Here is a 19,016-nt window from a genome sequence, read left to right on the forward strand (position 1 = left end):
GCGCCAATTTCTTAATCCGACTATTCTTGGGCACTGGCTTCGAAGATCGTAAGTTCGATAATTCCTCGGGGAAACTCTCTGTTTGTGCTTGACGGACCAACATATTCTCCGCTTCTATCATGTCTGACGCGTGAAGCCGGTGGGGAGACGTGGTGTTGTCAATGTAGAGTTTGGAATTTGGATCTATTGGCCGAGACAGTTTAAACCGGAATAGGCGTGCGCCCTGGAGAAAACGGGCAGTGGCACGTAGTAAGCGTAGCCAGGAGCTAAAACGCGTTGAGTCAGGTAACGAATTCGAGAGTGGGGTGTCGAGGAGCAGAACCATCAGATCCGATTTTAACTCGGGGTCTGATGAGGTCTCTCCCTCGTCAGTGACGCGCTCGGTCGGCCAAGTGCAAGACTGTTCAACAAGGAACTGTGGACCGGTGAACCACCGATGAGTTGCGGTAAAGTCAGTTCGTTTTGGTTTTGTCGCATCGTCAGCGACGTTGAGAGAGGTATTGATCCACCTCCAATCGGATGGATTGGTGGTTTCCAATATCTCTCCCAACCTGTGTGCCACGAAAGGTTTAAACGCGTGAGCGTCACTCCAGGACCAAAATGATAGCTAGTGAAGTGGACTGTATGATGAATTGGTGATATAATGGAAACACGCAGATTTTATACAAATATTATAAATAATTTATTTAAGAAAGCACAACAAGATCTTAATATGTAGGCGGTGACAGGCAGACAGAATTGACATAATAAAAATCAAAAGGTAAATCAAAGGTTTTACAAATAATATGTTCGAAAGAGGTCGCGCGCCAGCCAGTCGCCAACACCAGGTTTTGGTTCTTTACAGAGTTGACTCCTGCTCGAGGGTTGGGAGTGCTCCGCGAGAAGTCGTAACAGCTTCCAGTGCGGTGAGCTAAATTTCCAATTGTTTCATTTTTTCTTTAGCGGCCATTAAGTCGTCGGCTAATATATCCTTTTCTCGGTTTACAGGAGCCGGGATGTTTCTAGATGTTTCAAGATGTTTCTAGAAGCTTTCAATGTTTCTAGAAGCTTTCGATGTTTCTAGAAGCTTTCGATGTTTCTAGAAGCTTTCGATGTTCCAAGATGTTTCATGAGCTTTAGATTTCTTTCGAAGATGTTTTGAACTTTTAAAATGCTGTGGGATCTATCCCACGCCATCTGCACTGGCCGGCTCCAACCAGGTTAGCAGTCAGCTTCCCGGGGGATAGGCGAGGTCACTCCCCGCTGCTCCAGGTCCGGTAGCAGTTTTTGAGGTCGGTCCGATGCATCTTTAATTTTTAAATTGCGTCTGCGCTCGGCTACCTACAAATTTAAAATGTAATTTAGAGTAGTTATTTAGTTATTTCAGTTTAAAGTTTTGAAAGTTCTGGTGCATAAAACTTAGGTATTTCGAAATTTAGTTTTTAGTATTTAGTTAATTGGAGTAAATCCTCATAACTTGAACCTGTGAAGCGACCCAGCTTTGCCACTGAGCTTTTCAAATTATTTATTAGGTTAATAAAGTTTGTTAGTTTTAAATTTGTCTAATTGTTTCTCCTCCTAGCTTTCCTACAGCAAGGTTTCCATTTAGTTTATTTTATTTTATTTTGATTTAATTTTATTTTGTTAACATGGCTGTTTCCAATTTAGACAAGCCGGAGCTCTTCATTCATTTATTTTACCCCCTTTCAAAACAGCCGTGTTACACTACCTTATCAATAAACTTTTACTTATTTAATGTAAAAAATAAAATATTTTTGATTTTGATTTCTAATTTGAAATATTAGAATCAAAAAGTTCAAAATAAATTGTATATGTAACTACAAAAATGTGTTCCCTCTCAACGCAAAACCCCTTGTGTCTTAGGAGGATCTAGATATTTTCACACAAGACGGTTTATCGATAACTTTTTACATCACTAGATTATCGACATTAAATGTCGACTATTGCCCATCACTTTTCTGGCAGTGTACGTATTTAGAAACTTGACTCCGCCCCTAAAATTAGTGCGATAGGGACAACTGCAGCTGAGGCGAAAAATCCTGCGTAAAAATGTCAAAAATCGAGGTTTCGTACTCCACTGTTTCCTCCTCCAAAACTTAACCAATCGTAACCTTTTTTTTTTATAACACATCGGTGGCAAACAAGCATACGGCCCGCCTGATGGTAAGCAGTCACCGTAGCCTATGAACGCCTGCAACTCCAGAGGTGTTACATGCGCGTTGCCGACCTTTTAAAAACCTGTACACTCCTTTTTCGAAGAACCCCATACTGTAGACCCTCGGGAAAACCTCGGGAGGGATCTCATTCCACAGCCGGAGCGTCTGCGGGAGGAAATTCCTCTTAAATCGCACAGTACGCGACTATTTAGGTTCTAGGGTGTGAGGATGAACACCCTGCCGACGGCGAGCGGTGCGGTGATAGAAAGCGGCCGTTGGCATCATGTCAAATAGTTCCTCAGGGCACAACCCATTGTACAAGCGGTAGAACACACACAAGGAGGCAAAGTCTCTCCTTAGACTTAAAGGTTCAATACAGCTTGTGAGTTTGGGATCATCGACGATTCGCACAGCGTGCCTTTGGACTGAGTCGAAGGGTCCAAGCTGGCATCCAGGTGCTCCTGCCCAAAGGTGACAGCAGTACTCCATTGAGTACTGCTGTCACCTCCATGTTGATTATACGCTCCATGACCTTAGAGAGAAGGAAGGTAATAGCGATAGGCCTGTAATTCGATGGGTCCGATCTATCGCCCTTTTATAGGCACAGGGTGTACAAGGGCCGTCTTCCACGAAGATGGAACATGCCGTTTGTCGCTAGAGAGTGAGAAAAGACGCGCTAACACGGGACATAACTCAGGAGCACACTGCTTTAGCACAAGAGCTGGTATGCCGTCTGGCCCGCTCGACTTATGGACGTTCAGGGATAGCAACTCCCGCCGAATATCCCTCTGCGTGAATGAGATTTCTGGCATGGAGTATACGCACCGCGGGATGGTGGGCGGCACGGCGCTACCGTCGTCGTTCAGGGTCGAGTTCGAGGCAAAAAGAGTACCAAGGAGATCGGCTTTCTCCTTTGCACTGTGGGCCAGATCACCATCAGCTTTCCGCAGTGGTGGTAAAGACGACTGACAAAAATTTCCCTCGGCAGCTTTGGCAAGTGACCAGAACGCGCGACTCCCAGTGGGATAGCCCGCTAGTTTCTCACCAATTCTGCCGACGAAATCGTATTTAGCCCTGGCAATGGCTTTTTTACTGGACCTCGAGGCAGCGTTTAATTTGCGCTTCACATCAGAAACGTTCGGATCCTTATTAGCTACGGCCTTGGTCCAAGCCCTGTAAGCGGCTTGCTTGCGAACTGTAGCTTCTTTACAAGGCCGATTAAACCAAAGACGTCGCTTTGCTCCCGCAGCTATTACCGAGTTGGGAATGAAACAATCCATTCCCAGCAGTATTGTCTCGGCAACATTGGCTGCACAGGAGTCAGGATCGTCTGATGTGAAACAGAGCTGCCTCCACGGGAACGAGGCGTAGAATTCACGCAGTCCGTCCCAATCTGCTGACTTATAATGCCACACGCGCCGCGAGCTAGCTGGCTGTGGTGGATCGGGCCGCGCGCAAGGTGCCTGTGCCCGGACGAGGCAGTGATCGGACGAACCGAGAGGTGCATTCACTGAGACGAAATATCCGTCCGGACGTGTGGTCAGCAGGGGGTCCAATAAAGAGCTCGTATGGTTCTCGATATCTGGAATTCTCGTGGGAGAATGTACCAGTTGCGAGAGTCCATAGGCCAGAGAAACATCGTGAGCAGCCCTCCCTGCGTGGTCGGTGGACCGGGAACCAAGCCACTCAACGTATTGAGCGTTAAAATCCCCCAAAATCACCAGCTCTGCGGAAGGGTACTGCTCCAGAAGTTTATCAGCCGTCCGTTGTAGGTGCTCGAAAACCCGGGTTGTTTCCGTGCTTCCGCTATGAGACCTGTATAGGCACGCGTAGATACGAGTGTGGCCGCTGTAATCCACACCCACCCACAGAACTGGAACCAAATTTGGAAATCTAAATAATTATGAAATTATCTGTATTGGACCGTTTTGCCTTTTTGGCTAATTGATATCAGTTTTGAATACCACGCCTCTCATTGCGGCATAGTCAATTAGGCCATTTTGGCCATTTTTGAAGGGCTCTAGCGCCTTAAACAACAAAAATATCAAAAAAAGCAAAACGGTCCGACACAGATATTGACAATATTAATCTGTGTTGAAAAAATCATTGCTCTAGCTTCAAAAACCACGGAGGAAAACGTGGAGTACGTTTGTATGGAGGAATGACCACTCCTGTTGGCTCTTAAGGGTATGACCCTTAACTTAGTAATAGAAACTTATCATAAGAAGGTTTGGCAATAAACTTTCGGAAAAAAATAACAAGAACATTCATGGGAACTTTGCAATTTTTGAAAATTATCTTTATCACATGCTATGTACGTTAATATCGAATTATGTCGCTGATTAATATGATTATGTTTTATTTAAACATAATCATATTATTTTTTATGATTATGTCAAATTATGTTTTATTTAAACAAAATTTTATGGGTTTGGTGCTTTACGCACACTAGCGTCCCCTCTCCACCCCCTGACGCAAACCCCCCTTTTAGCATGAAGTATTATGTCCCGATTGACAATTTTATTAGCATTCTGAATGTGATTGCATTCTGAATGTGATTGCTGACAAGTTTGATTACCCGATCATCGTTTCCTCGCTAGGGCAAGTAAAAAGTGTAGCAGTACATCTTATTGATTAAGTATAGTTTCAACATAAATATATTTTTTTGTTTTTAGTTGTAGTTTTCTATCTTAGTCTAGGCACTAACAGGGTTTTAATTATTTTTCAATTATTGTAATTCCTTGGATTTCACGGGCCTATAAATCCCGGTCTTTTGATAGGCTTGCGTGGGGATATAGATCTAACACGTAGAGGCCCCTTGAAGAGCTTTAATTTCATGTAGCTCGCCTGCTCGAACCCGTTCACAGGCGCAACAATAGACACCCATGAACCGGTCTCAGCAGGCATTGGGACTATTGTAGAAAAAGTGAACAGTATACCGGTCTATAGGTTGCAGTTTGGGTGGACAATGAGACTTGGCTATTGAGAGGTCGGACACCTGCAATAACAATGTTTTACACGTTACTGAGGCAGGTGGTGACTTGCCGCTGAGTAGATGGGCTCCTGAAACTGCCGTCGCGAAGACGACCATGAGTAACATCGGTGTGAGCGGCTCAGGGGTGGAGGGGTGTGCGCCGCTTTTTACCCAGTGGCTGTATGCATCTTTCACTTCCACCTCTGGACCATATAGCTCTAGCGACTCCTCTCTGGACTAATGAAGGCAAGCTAGAGCTGAGAGTCCTGGGGGTCCCCTTGGGGTCCACTCTGACCAACGAAGACACGCCGGAGATGGACACCCTGACCGACTCTCGGGAGCAATCGGGTCCATGGGGTCGTTACTCCCCAACAACAGCTCGCCACAAGCTGCCCTACGGGCTGATTATTATTTAAAGAACAAAGTCTCAATGAAAGAAATAATAATGGAACAAGCTGAACCAGTGAACCAGCTGGTTCTCCCTATAGGTACGATTTATATAGATATTTAGTAGGTAGTATGTTATATTCTCTGACTTCTACTGTCAAAAACTTGGGTATCATCTTGGACCAGACACTTTCATGGACGCCGCATATATCTGAGGTCAGTAGGAAGCTGTTTGCTTTGCTACATTATTTGAGGCCACTGCTAAGCTTTCTTACTCTTCCCACGAAAGTTTGTCTTGCTCGCTATCTCTTACTGCCACTCCTTGATTACCTATGGGGATATTGCATTTGTGGACCTTAGGATGGAATTGCTTGATAAGCTTGAGCGCTTGCAGAATGTCTGCATTAGATACCTCCAGTATATTTGGATTGCGAAAGTACGGCCGTGTATCCACCTTCCGCTCGCAGCTTGGCTGGCTTCCGATACGTCGGCGTAGGGATGTGCATGTTCTTCCGATACGTTGGCGTAGGGATGTGCATGTTCTTCCGATACGTCGGCGTAGGGATGTGCATGTTCTTCCGATACGTCGGCGTAGGGATGTGCATGTTCTTCCGATACGTCGGCGTAGGGATGTGCATGTTCTTCCGATACGTCGGCGTAGGGATGTGCATGTTCTTTCTTTACTTTTCAACGTATTATTTCATCCAGGGCCATCTTAAACAATGCCGGGGCCCCTGGGCACATAAGAATTTGGGGCCCTGTTGGAAAGTAGAGAAAGCGAATTAGACTAACATTTGTCTACTATAATCTTCTATTTGTTATGGGTAGTCAAATATAGTGTTTCTGTCTGTCTTTGGGGGCCCCCTGAGGATGGGGGCCCTGGGCACAGGCCCCGTGTGCCCTTATGGTAAAGACGGTACTGATTTAATCCCGCATTCCCTGCGTATCTGTCGGAAAGGTTTAGTTTTCTGGCTTCTGCCAGCGGTCACCATCTGCAATCTAAGTACCTAGTACAAATCTGTCTTTAGCCATTCCGCCTAAAAAGTCGCGTACATACTCTAGGTCCTTCACTGCTCATGCAGCTAAATTGTGGAACGAGCTACCAGTAGACGTTCGGAAATCACAGTCTGTTGCCTCGCTCAAGGAGAAATTGAAATAGTTGTGGTAGTTGGACTCCCGATGTTGAAATTGACTAGTTACCTACTAATTTATGTTATAGTGTATATAATATATATAACGAGGAGTAGATAAATTAATGGTAATCCATGAACGGCACAGCTAAAACGATAGAATTCATAAAATATTAATTGTAGGAATGCAGCGAGGTTGACTGCGACACTTTTCCAATTCAAATCTGACTGACGGTTCCACTCAGGATGTCATCTCATTTCGGGCTGTCCTCAGAATCAGCCAGGAACCAATCCATTAAAGAAGCTGTTCGGGTCATTCATATAAAAGTCACTGTATCGCAGTCAAACACACTCAAGCATAGACTATTTCAATACTTGACATTCCATCAAACGCAGCCGTCATACATTCATTATGACAGTCTGCGACATATATAATATTATAGTATACCTACTCTTAATTTATTTTTCGTCTCAAGTTAGGTTATTTATAATATGAATATAAAAGTAAAATATAAAAACACTTACAAAACAATAAAATATACATAATAAACACTTTATAAAAAACCTAACCTAGGGTGCCGCCGCCAGCAGCAGCAGCGGGGCAAGGCCGAGGCTACCGGTGGTCAGGGCTGCGGAGAGAGGAACCGGCGGACTATCCGCGCGCGTGTCCAAGATATTATACTTAATTATACAGTGTGTAATAATACGGGCTAATACGGGCGAATCTCTTAACGGTGGTTAGTATAGGTCAAAGTAAAGGTAATTAGATAACATTTACTTAAAGTTGCAACAATAATTTTGTCCATACAAAATAATTCAGCCCGCAATGTAATGCAAACACACTCACGTTATACGCTCATTGACAGTTACTTTCAAAAACTCCTATTACGTATGTAATGCCATTAACTGTCATGAGTGGGTAAATAATAAATAAGTATGATGTTTTTTATCTGACGAAATTACTACCTAGTTTAAAACCAAATTACATCAAAAAATCTTATTAAAGCAATCATTAATTTTAATAACGACCCATTGAAATTACAACTGAAATTTAAAGAAAACCAACTAAAAAAGAAAACTAAAAAACACAATTTACAACAATACAAATTCTAAGAAACCTGAGTTTAGTTTTGCCCCCTCCACCCTTCCAGTTACGGGCAATCCTTCGCGAGCTCGCTGTATCGCGTTTACAATTTACTCAAGCGTTTTTTGGTACAACTCGATGAGGGAATCGCTCTCTGTACACTGCTAGCGCTCGATGACCATTTTGTAGTGTTTCACCGTAAATTAAAATCATGCCCATTTATTCAGGAGCATTAAAACTTGTTAAACGAGGCATTTTTATAACATACGATTACTTTTGAATCGAAAGACTGACATTGTCAAATCAGAGTTGAAATAAAATAAGAAACTTGCAATTTCACCAAAGAGTTGCCACGTTTTCATACAATGTACCAAGTTTTGTGCTGTTTAGACGGTTTAGTTAATTCTCGAAATAATTTTGGTAATAACTGTACAACTATTAGGCGGGCCGTATGCTTATTTTCCGCCATCCTGGTATAAAAAATTTGGCAAATTAAATACGAAATGAATACACAATAATCACTTCTTATGAGATACTGATATTAAATGAATTTTCAAAAAAGGTGTCCTATCAAAGGTGCTTGTCTATTGCTCAGATTAGAAATAATCACGTCAAGTGCTGTCATCGTGACTGATTAAAATGAAGTCAGTTTCTTGTTGATAAACATGATAAATAAATAAGATTTAATATCTTTTAACACGCCTAGTAGTACTTTTATCTACCAAAATTACTACAAAACATTAAACGCAGTGTAATGCGAACATGTATTGTGAATGTTCCTCCAGATAGGTAAGTTTGTAAATGCTATTGTTGTATTGCTAATGAACATTTGACATTTCGGTACCTCAACCATGTTTACAATACATAGCTGCTGAGAAATTTAAAAAAAAAATTATGGGGTCGTAATGAACTGCAACTTAAAAAAACCTTTTACTTCATGATTACACTAATGAATACTATGTCCGATTTAATTTATCGCCCGTATTAGACTTACACACTGTATTATTATGTGTGTTTGTTTATTTTTAGGGTTCCGTACCCAAAGGGTAAAACGGGACCCTATTACTAAGACTTCGCTGTCCGTCCGTCCGTCCGTCTGTCTGTCACCAGGCTGTAACTCACGAACCGTGATAGCTAGACAGTTGAAATTTTCACAGATGATGTATTTCTGTTGCCGCTATAACAACAAATACTAAAAACAGAATAAAATAAAGATTTAAGTAGGGCTCCCATAGAGCAAACGTGATTTTTGACCAAAGTTAAGCAACGTCGGGCATGGTCAGTACTTGGATGGGTGACCGTTTTCTTTTTGCTTTTTTTTCCGTTTTTTTTTGCTTTATGGTACGGAACCCTTCGTGCGCGAGTCCGACTCGCACTAGCCCGGTTTTTAATTATTATAGTTAGGATATAGCAATATGTTTATATATGTATTACATGCTTTATAATAGGTGTAGGTGTAGGTAGGTATATGTTTATTAGTAGTGTCCGGAGTAGCGGTGGCAAATTTCACACAGAAGGTAACGGAGTCACCTAAGTATTTTTATGATTAAACGACAAACGAGTAAATGATTAATTTTGCATAATAATCCATTTATGAGTAGGAAATGATCGATCACTCTACATCTACCGATGTCATGGTTGCATGTTTTAGGACTTGTTTATAATTTTCCATTGAAATCATATTCCTTAATTTGTCAACATCTGTGTTTCTATCTAGAACCAATTCGAGTTTATTTCGCACGGTTTTACTTCCTTGGAGGCTTAAAATACTCCTAACTAACTAACTATTACCAGAAAACTTACTTCTATCGGAATTTTAGTGCATTCTAATTTTTCTATCTATTCTGGTATAATTTCGTAACACTTTTTTATAAAGCTTAATTCGTTTTTTTAAATGTTCATTTTCGAACAACTCTTGGGCTTTTCTGATGATTGCTATCAGAAAAGCCCAAGAGTTGTTTGAAAATGAGTTTCTTTACTGTTCAATTGCATCACAACATTTTTAACCACGTCAAAATGTGTATCGTAGTAAAAACATGCATTTAACCAGGTGCCCCAACGAGTGATAATGGGTTAAATAAGTTTTAAGTAGGTACTTACTTCCAATTAACGAGTACTTTTGGAAAACGAATAATTTATTTATTCTATGTTAAAAACATTATTGAAAAAAACGACTCCATTACCCTCTGTGTGAAATTGGCCACCGCTACTCCGGACACTATTCATTAGGTTATTCGTATTAATATTACTGGCTTATATTTCCTTTTTCCTTTTTATTCTCGTCCTACTTTATGTGTGTCCAAAACATTAATATAGTTATATGTTCATTTTTCTTTTCACCTTTTAGTGTTTGTTCCTCTCTCATTTTATCAAAGGTTAGCTGGAAGAGATCTCTATTAGGGATAAGTTCGCGCTTGTACATAATTATACTTACATCTTTTACTCTGTTATTTCTGTTTTGTGTAAACTTGTTTATGTGCAATAAATTGACATACTTACCTACATACATACATTATATTGAAATTCAACAAGTCAATACATGAATATGGTGAATCTTACCAAAAAACTTATAAACCTTTTTCGTTAAGAATTCATTAAGGATTATTTCTTACATTGACTTTTTTCCAAACTCTAATACTTTTCTTAAAAACGAAAAAAAAACCATCTACCGGGACATATTTCGTGCTTAAAGGAGGGGTTGCGTCAGGGGCGAGGGTAGCGTGCAGTGTGCATAAAGCCCCAAGTGTACCCAAGGTATCATAATAGGTAGGTTCTTTTCAAGCTAGATATAATTTGCTTTCCTTTCCCATACATCGACCATAACTTGACCGAATCAAATAGCATAACAGTGTATACTTTTATAGAGTCGGCCTGGTATGCGCGAAGGATATAAAAGACAACGTGTACCAAGAAATGGACTATTGCGTGCTAGTGAAAATGAATTGCATAGGCGGCGTCGCGGGTACGTACTTACCCGCCTACCTACACTCACTGTTAGCAGGCGAAGTCAACAAGCAGGCCTCTTGTCCAAAATTAGCTTGCATGATATTTTTGAAAGATGGCAATTGGCTCTGATACTCTACTTCCCGTAAGATTCAAATATTTCAAATAAACCTGTATTATGCACCCCAGAAATTTACACAAAAGTGTGTCATACTTAGTGAGAAATGAGCTTTTTTAATATATAAGTATACCTACATTTGAAATTTCGTGCAATTTTCTTTAAGATGCCATAAAAATCATTTTTAAAGGCGTGCAAAAAAATTTGGCAAACATCTAAAGCGTTCTAAATTACTTAAATACAACAAGAAAACAAATACTTACAGCGTTTTGATCACCCAAATTATTTAACCGCAACGTTTTATTACGGATATTGTATATATCTTTTGTCTAATTCACGTGGACTACTGCGTTTTTGCCGTATACATATAAATTACTTATACATTTGGTAATGCAGTTTACTACGTATTTAAACGTAAACGTAGTAACCCACAAAATTTTCATTTGTAACTAATACTTAGAGCCCGCGCACACAGAAAGCGGTCAGAAGTTCCGCGATCGGCTGACCGCTGACCGCTTGGTTTACGAAAGCGTTCTAAAGTGTTTATGCTATTGTATGTGCAACATGTCGCTAAATAGTTCATCTTCCGAAGACGAAGCGTTGCGTTGCGTTTTGTGCCTATTAGAGGCATTAAAAAAAAGAAAGAAACGAGGTGAATTCCATAATATTTTTACCGAATTACATATTGGAGATAAAGAAGGATTTTATATTTATTTTCGCATGTCTAGCAATAGTTATAATCATTATGACTTAAATCATAATTATAAAATACGCCTTTCTCTCACCAGCTCAATATATTTTTCTATGTCAATGGCGGTTGACATTGCGGTGATCTGGCGTTCTCTGTCTCGGCGGGAATAGAACTCTTGACCGCCGGCGTTCTGTCTGACCGCAGCGGTCTGAATGCCTCCTGTGTGTGTTTTGAGTAGTTAGGAGCTACCTACATTGCATAGAACGCAGAACTCTGAACGCGGAACGCAGAACTTCAGACCGCTTTCTGTGGGCGCAGGCTCTTACGGTTAAATGCATTTACTTAAATGAAATTAAGTCCAATTTTTTTTTAAACATTGCATCCAATTTTGAGTAAGGTATGTTCATAAACACGTTTTTAATGACTTTTTTTTTTCAAAAATTGAAAGGTGCTTCGCTGGTGAACAATTTGGTTTTTGTGGGTTTATACTTACGTGTTTGTTATTTGCCGTCGATAGGTATACTATTTAGTATGAAGTTGATCTGATAATGCATTCCGAAGGTATACAAGCCCATAGGAGCTACCCGAGGAGGTGATCACAGCAGCACGCTTTCTGTTCCAGTTGTTCAGTCGTCAGGCAGATGGGGAGAGTTTGGGAAGATACCGTTCGCCATCAAGCCGCGCTGGGGGCGTATTTCGATCCGGGGTGCCGAAAACGCCCACATCCGCTTTTACGACAACTGGCCGTATAAGATAAAACACAGTTATTGGGTAATTCACAAATCACAGATATTATGTTATACCGGGTGTGGCCTGTAATATGAGCAATAATTAAACTCTACTATAAACTACTCCTCATACTGACCAACATTTGTTCGGCGACTTAAATAACTTGTGGTTTGATTTTAAATACACTTTAAAGTGTATTCGAAGACGCAATGTATTATGTTATGTTTAAGACGTGACAAGCAACATCAATCACAATGATATGGCGTGGCGATGGCGTTCATTGAAGATAATAATTATTTATTTTGTATGAAAAATAGGGAATCAAAATAATTCATAGTTTTTAAAAGTTGTCGAAGCAAAGGGTCACCGTTTGAGGAGTACAATCTATGTTTTGATTATTTGCTCATGTTACAAGCCACACCCGGTACGTTTAATGTAATTTTAATTATTTTTATTGTATATGTAACATCTTTTTGGGCTTCGGGGCGGAATTACACGTTTTCAATGTTTTTATTAACCGACTTCCAAATCTCAAAGAAGGAGGTTATCAATTCGGTTGTATGTTTTTTATTTTTTTTTGTTTGTTACTCCATATCTCCGTCTTTACTGGACCGATTTTGAAAATTATTTTTTTGATTGTATGTATATGCATACAGATTGGTCCCGTTTTTGTCAAAACCCAGTTCTGATGATGGGGTCCATGAGGAATCGAGGGAACTCCTCAAATCTTAAAGGCATACATATAGTGATTTTTGGGTTTTTATCAACAACTCAAGCATATACATCCAAAAAAGTGACATTTGGTGAAGCGGAACTGCTGATGATGATCAGAACGGAACTCTTCAACGACGCATAGTTCACGTTTGGCGATTTAAGCCACATTTTCGTCAAGCTCGAGTTCTGATGATGGGATCCAAAAGGAATCGAGGGAACTCCTCAAATATTAAAGGCATACGTATAGGTTTTGTTGTAGTTTCATCATAAAATCAAGCATTTCCATTAAAAACTGTCGCATTTCATGAAGTGGAACTGCTGATGATGAGGACCAGAACAGGACTCTTCAAGGACTCATAGTAGGTACACTTTTGGTCTCTGACCCAGACCAGTTGGACTCGGAGCCGAAACTGGACTCATACCCTGTACCCTGACTAGGATCCGGACTCAGACTCGGACACGGATTCGGACCCGGACTCGGGCCCGGACTCGGGGCCGGACTCGAACCCGGACTCGGGCCCGGACTCGGGCCCGGACTCGAACCCGGACTCGGACCCGGACTCGGACCCGGACTCGGACCCGGACTCGGACCCGGACTCGGACCCGGACTCGGACCCGGACTCGGACCCGGACTCGGACCCGGACTCGGACCCGGACCCGGACTCGGACCCGGACTCGGACCCGCACTCGGATCCGGACTCGGAGTCGGACCCGGACTCGGACCCGTACCTTGACCCGGAAAACTACTATGATACCTTAACTAAATAAACCACTATGATTACCTAGCATAAAATGTAGGTATAAAGTATGATGATGCCAGTCTCACTACTTACAAGCCCCTCCCGCTTAAACCCCCGTACACCGCACCGCATGCGCCGTTAAGTTAGGTTAGGTTAGGTTAGGTTTGAACTGCGATCCTCACAGAACCGAACAAGGGTTAGGTTAGGTTAGAACTGCGAGCCTTACAGAAACGAAAAGTTGAAAAGTGGGTTTGATTAGGTTCGAACTGCGATCCTCACAGAACCGAACTGCTATCGAAGTGGGTTAGATTAGGCTAGAACTACGACCTGGCGAGGTTGCGGAAGAGTACTTCGGCGTTCCTGGGACCTCGCCGTATAGCAGCGAGGCGGCAACAGAGGGGTTTTAGTGGGTAAACCTGGGGTCTCATGAGCCCACAACAGGGAGTCTCACATAACCATCCCGGCCCGTCCCCGCGCCGGGGTGGTATGCGTAAAGCATTTCCCCTCTATAAAAAAAAAGGCTAGAACTACGACCCTTACAGAATCGAAATGCTAGTAGAAAAGTGGGTGGTTTTACCTCCTTTTCTACATAGTGTACCATCTACAATAATCTTTCACAGGCCCCCATAGAAGTCGGTTTTTTGACGTGAAACGTAGGTAAATGTCTTTAAAAACCCGTAGAGGGGCTCGGATCAAAACCCAATGTAACGAAAAAGTGTTATGGCGCGGCACCTTATATCTCCGAAACTATAATACCAAAAAAACATAGTTTTGATATAGATGTTTAGAAGAAAGTAGCCTTTACTCGAAACAGTACGTGCCGCTGATTCTGCGCTAGACACGACGTATTCGGAGCAAAAATGACCCCTATTTTCAGTGTTCATTTAGTAATGACTCATCAGCCCATTAACCGATTTCGGTAAAATTCATGTCATTTGATAGATCTTACTTTATTTTATTGAAATATGAGTAAAATAAAGTACATGGAATTATAATAAGCTGTTAAAAAATAAAAAGGTGACAAGTTTTACAGAATTTTTATCACTGCTCTTGTTTGAGGCCACCGTGTGCGAAAAAAAGGGCGCAAAACTGACAAAATATACCTGAAATAGTAAGACAAAGCAATAACAGTTTTTTTAATACCACATTCTTTATAGTAATACATGCTCATCTCCTCAAATAATGCATTAGCATCTACGGCGGAGTTACTTTGATAGAACACATATAACGTACTAGCTGTGCCCGCGGCTCCGCCCGCGTGGAATTCGGTCTGTTCTATTTCTCTCCCTCTCCCCTGGAGGCGGAACTTGAAGTAAAGTTGACAGATGGATATGCTAGAGGACTGTAGCCCAGATAAAATATTTTACAACTAGCTGTGCCCGCGGCTCCGCCCGCGTGGAATTCGGTTTGTGTCAGTAAGCTGCTAAATATAAAAAAAAATTGTAAATTACAATACATTACGCTGTATTTTTTTATTCAAAAAATTATAACATTTATAATTTCCTGCATGGTAATTTCTTAAAATAATCTTATTGTTTCATACTTTTTAGAGCGCGATTAGTCCGACTACGCCCGACTCTTTTAGTATGAGAAAGTCTAAGTCGCCTAGCTTTGGACCGCGTGCAGTGCGCCACATACGTCGGGCAATTCCCGACTCTTTTAGTATGAGGGCGCCGAAGGAGCCCGGCTTTGGAACGCATTTAGCGCGCCACGTGCGTCGGGCTTAGCCCGATGCTTTGAGTATGAGGGTGCCTTCGGCTCCCAACTTTGGCAAGCGTACAGCGTGTCACGTACGTCGGGTTACGCCCGACGCTTTGAGTATGAGGGAGGCGCCCGGCTTTGGAACGCGTACAGCGTATCACGTACGTCGGTCTAGGCCCGACACTTTTAGTATGAGGGCGCCGAAGGCGCCCGGCTTTGGAACGCGTACGTTACGCCCGACGCTCTTAGTATGAGGGCGCCGGAGGTGTAACGTACGCCGGAGGTGGAATGCGTACAGCGTGTCACGTACGTCGGGCTACTCCCGACGCTCTGAGTATGAGGGCGCCGAAGGCGCCCGGCTTTGGAACGCGTACAGCGCGACACGTACGTCGGGTTAAGTCCGAAGCAGTGCCGGATTAAGATATTTTGATGACGCGTAGCCCGACGCTTTGAGTATGAGGATGCCTTCGGCGCCCAACTTTGGCAAGCGTACAGCGTGTCACGTACGTCGGTCTACGCCCGACTCTTTTGGTATGAGGGCGCCGAAGACGCCCAGCTTTGAAACGCGTACGTTACGCCCGACGCTCTTAGTATGAGGGCGCCGGAGGCGCCCGGCTTTGGAATGCGTACAGCGTGTCACGTACGTCGGTCTACGCCCGACACTTTTAGTATGAGGGTGCCGTAGGCGCCCGGCTTTGGAACGCGTACAGCGCGCCACGTACGTCGGGCTACTCCCGACGCTCTGAGTATGAGGGCGCCGAAGGCGCCCGGCTTTGGAACGCGTACAGCGCGACACGTACGTCGGGTTAAGTCCGAAGCAGTGCCGGATTAAGATATTTTGATGCCCTAAGCATTTCTAGACCCTGGTGCCTCCTCTCCCTAAGGTCATCAAGATTACATTTTTTTTTTTGGTAAATTGAGTGAAGTTCATTGCAACATTACAGCTGAGAATAGAAATCAGTCACATCATTTTATCAGGAAAATTGTCAGTGCCGCAGCAGTAATGTTCCAACAGAGTACCTAATGCTGCTGCATTCGCCACCCGAATGTCACCTTTATCATATCTTAGGTGAGAATGTAATTGAAAACGCGAGCGAAGCGAGCGGGAAAATTTTTCGATATAAAAACGCAATTTGTTGTAAAAACGCAGTTTGACGACCGGTCTGGCCTAGTGGGTAGTGACCCTGCCTGCGAAGCCGATGGTCCTGGGTTCGAATCCCAGTAAGGGCATTTATTTGTATGATGATACAGATATTTGTTCCTGAGTCATGGGTGTTTTCTATGTATTTAAGTATGTATTTGTATATTATATATATCGTTGTCTGAGTACCCACAACACAAGCCTTCTTGAGCTTACTGTGGGACTTAGTCAATCTGTGTAAGAATGTCCTAAAATATTTATTTATTTAAATATTAATTTGATAGACAGTTGTACATTTTTACTTTTAGTATGGAAATCAGTCACATCATTTTATCACGAAAATTGACAGTGCTGCAGCAGTAACGTTGTAACAGAGTAATGTTGCTGCAGTCGCCACCCGAATGTCACCTTTAACATACCTTAGAAAGTGATTGAAAACGCGAGCGATGCGAGCGCGAAAATTTTTCGATATAAAAATGCAATATGATAGACAGTTGTACATTTTCACTTTTAGTATGGAAATCAGTCACATCATTTTATGACGAAAATTGACAGTACCGCAGCAGTAACGTTGCAACAGAGTAATGCTGCTGCAGTCGCCACCCGAATGGCACCTTTATCATACCTTAGAAAGTTATTAAAAACGCGAGCGTAGCGAGCGCGAAAATTTTTCGATAAAAAAAACGCCTCAGCGAGGTTGTTTTCATGCATAAAAGATGCAAGAAAGCAGAGCTTGGAATTGACCAAGTGAATTGAATTGGCGAAGTGTGAGCAAGGCAGTAGGCCCAGCTGCGAAAGAGGAAAGCTTGGATTTGGATCCACGCCCAAGTGTAATTAAGGCAGAAGATCAACTTTGCCGTAAGGCAAAGTAATTCAATTAAATTTGTTGATTCCGTACCCCCTCATCTAAACTTATAGTTAATATGGCAAAAACCTTCCTCGGTGGCTATTCATGTCACTACGTATTAAATTCAGCGCCATCTGTTAGTTTACCAGGGTACTCAATAGTGGTAGCACATTTGAAAAAAGTTTGCCCCTCCTTCCTAAGTAGCGCCATAAGATTCAGGGGCAAACTTAAATCAAGCGAGTTTTGTGGCTACCCCCCCTTTTAAGGGTTGAATTTTTATAGCCTATAACCTGGCCGGAGATTGTCTCGACAGATTAGTAAAGTTTGCATCAAAATCCGTTCAGCCGTTTTCAGGTGATGCGCGTTCAAATAAACAGACAAACAGATAAACAGATAAACAGACAAACAGACAAAAATTCTAAAAACTGTTGGAACGTGTTCTGTTATCGATTTTAAGTATCCCTAGCCAACTTTTTTTCAAATATCTTCCAAGTACAGACTTTCGACCCTCTACAGCTTTATTATATGTATAGATAGATTAGGTACCACTGAATAAAACTACACTCCAAAATCAATAGCTTTTTTCGCCCTTATTCAAATTTTACACGTGATTTAAACGACAGAGTAGTAGGTGTATATCGGACGATACAGTAAGGTATACGCGCGCGAGCAAAAGCGAAGCGGCTTGCCTGGCTAAAGCGCCAAAAAAATTTTTCGATATAAAAACGCAATTTGATAGAGAGTTGTACATTTTTACTTTTAGTATAGAAATCAGACACATCATTTTATCACGAAAATTGACAGTACTGTAGCAGTAACGTTGCAATAAAGTACTATTTTCGATATAAAAAACGCAATTTGATAGACAGTTGTATATTTTTACTTTTAGTTCCAACCAGGCGCGAATCCAGGATTTCATACAGAGAAGGGATGTGACAGTTTTCTATCAGCCTAGCTCGGCATACTGCTGGAGTTGCTAACCGAATATCATCTTTATCATATCATAGAACGGTTTTGAAAACGCGAGCGAAGCGAGCGCGAAAATTTTTCGATATAAAAAACGCCATTTGATAGATAGTTGTACATTTTTAGGGTTCCGTACCCAAAGGGTAAAACGGGACCCTATTACTAAGACTCTGCTGTCCGTCCGTCCGTCTGTCACCAGGCTGTATCTCACGAACCGTGATAGCTAGACAGTTGAAATTTTCACAGATGATGTATTTCTGTTGCCGCTATAACAACAAATACTAAAAACTGAATAAAATAAAGATTTAAGTGGGGCTCCCATACAACAAACGTGATTTTAGACCGTAGTTAAGCAATGTCGGATGGGGACTTGGATGGGGGACCGTTTTATTTTTGCCTGTTTTTGCATTATGGTACGGAACCCTTCGTGCGCGAGTCCGACTCGCACTTGCCCGGTTTTTTTACTTTTAGTCCCAACCAGGCGCGAAAAAGTTTGCCCCTCCTTCCTAAGTAGCGCCATAAGATTCAGGGGCAAACTTATATCAAGCGAGTATTGTGGCTACCCCCCCTTATATGGGTTGAATTTTTATAGCCTATAACCTGGCCGGAGATTTTCTCGACAGATTAGTAAAGTTTTCATCAAAATCCGTTCAGCCGTTTTCACGTGATGCGCGTTCAAATAAACAGACAAACAG

At 42.1% G+C, this 19,016-nt stretch overlaps 1 long non-coding RNA gene and 1 pseudogene across 1 annotated transcript in view; one reads left to right on the forward strand and one right to left on the reverse strand.

Annotated features, from left to right (window-relative positions):
* The window catches only part of LOC134678786 (uncharacterized), a 246,073-nt gene extending 232,666 nt beyond the window's left edge, over positions 1 to 13,407 (forward strand). Inside the window, exons 2-3 of the long non-coding RNA XR_010100243.1 lie at positions 12,869 to 13,067; positions 13,290 to 13,407. This is a non-coding gene — a long non-coding RNA (uncharacterized LOC134678786). The remainder of the gene's footprint in view (positions 1 to 12,868; positions 13,068 to 13,289) is intronic.
* On the reverse strand, positions 1,700 to 6,188 carry LOC134679025 (uncharacterized; annotated as a pseudogene).
* Positions 13,408 to 19,016: the final 5,609 nt, after the last annotated feature.

Source organism: Cydia fagiglandana, chromosome Z (assembly GCF_963556715.1).
Source record: "Cydia fagiglandana chromosome Z, ilCydFagi1.1, whole genome shotgun sequence".
Classification (NCBI taxonomy): domain Eukaryota; kingdom Metazoa; phylum Arthropoda; class Insecta; order Lepidoptera; family Tortricidae; genus Cydia; species Cydia fagiglandana.